The sequence below is a fragment of the Propithecus coquereli genome, unplaced genomic scaffold (genome assembly GCF_000956105.1).
Source record: "Propithecus coquereli isolate 6110/MARCELLA unplaced genomic scaffold, Pcoq_1.0 Scaffold104, whole genome shotgun sequence".
In the NCBI taxonomy this organism is placed as follows: Eukaryota; Metazoa; Chordata; class Mammalia; order Primates; family Indriidae; genus Propithecus; species Propithecus coquereli.
The window spans coordinates 1,131,461-1,133,119 of record NW_012134303.1 but is presented as its reverse complement, the minus strand read 5'-3'; positions in this window follow the sequence as shown (position 1 = coordinate 1,133,119).

Here is a 1,659-nt window from a genome sequence, read left to right as displayed (position 1 = left end):
ATTTATATTAGCTCTCTTCTATTTTATACATATAAGGTAGCATATTCTACATTAGTGGAGTCCAACAGAATTTCTACAAAGGTAAAAATAATCTCTGTCTCAATTTCCAAGGCAGTAGTTGCTAGGTACCTGTGGCTGTTGAACACCTGAAATGTGGTGAGTGCAACTGAGGGGCTGGATTTTTAATTTTATTTAAATAAGTTAAACAGCCACATGTGACCAATGGCTAATGTGTGGGACAGACGCAGCTCTCCACATTTTCCTGTACTTTGCTTTTTCACATAACAGTATATTCTGGAGATCACTACGTTGCAGTACAGAGAGGGAGTTCTCATTGTTTCTTTTACCTGAATAGTACTCTAAGATGTAGATATACCTTAGATTATTCAATCAATCTGTCATTGCTGAATGTCTGTCTTATTTCTAGTCTTGTGTCGTTACAGTTTTTTATCCCAGGAATGACCTTGTGCTTATGTGTTTTGTCTTCTTTAATTGTATCTTGGGATAGATTCTTAGAGGAGAGATTACTAGTTCCTGGAGAAAGTACCTGTGCCCCATAAAACAGAATTGAAACAGTGAGCATCTGGAAATGTAGCAGCCTGAAGTGAACATTGGTCCTATCTCATCATTTCTTTGATTCCACATACTTTCTGGTTTCTTATTTCTTTCCTAATGTGACATGGTGCAGGCATTTCTTCTTGAGTCCCTGGAAGAAGAAATAGTACAGAAGAGCCAAAAATATTAATGGGTCAGCTGGACAGAAGATGGGATTAATCAAACCTGTATCTCAGTTGCCAGAGCCATCAACTGACCAAAGGACTTGGGTGAGTCCCTTCTCTTTGTTTGCCTCTGGTCTAATACAGAAGGACACTCGATATAGAAATAGCGGTTAGGGCCATGGGCTTTGGAGTAAGAAGGACCTGGATTTGACCGTGGGAACCATTACTTGCTGGTTGCATGTTCTAGAGCAAGGACTTTATTTACTGCATGCTCTATAATTATTGTTGTCTTTTACTATTGTTTATTATTATTATTATTATTATTATTATTCCCACCACCTGTGCAAAGGCTAAATGATAAAAGTGCGGGTTACACTGCGAGGTATTACAATGTTCCCTAAGAATCCTTCTCCTCTGTAATTTTATAACGTTTGGACAGAGTGGTTGACATACATATTAACGGAAGTCTATGGTAAGCTGTTGAGTTGACCGAGGCATATAACATTATTTAAGATGCTACAAATATGGCATTTCCTATCAGATGCATCATTCAAGGATTGTGGCTGGGTCAGCTATAAAAGGTTCATTAAAAAAGCAAAACTAGATCAAATTTTAAACCTCATCTTTTACTCACAACACTTATGCACCTGTTAGTACTTAAGATAAAAGCAGACCTGAAAATAACAAAAAGAAAACCTCAGCATACTATACTGTACAGGTGGTCATGATAGTTTTATGAATTGTGTCCGTAGTACATGTACAGTACCCATGCACACAGCTATGCACAAAAAAGCCCACTGGAAGGCTGTAGCACCATGTTAATTTCAGTCATGGTGGGATTGGTGGGTATTGATATTTTTAAGCTCTGGAATTGCCTCAGTGTTAAACATTTGCTGAGATGAGTATGGATTATCAAGATACTCCTTGACTTATGATGGGT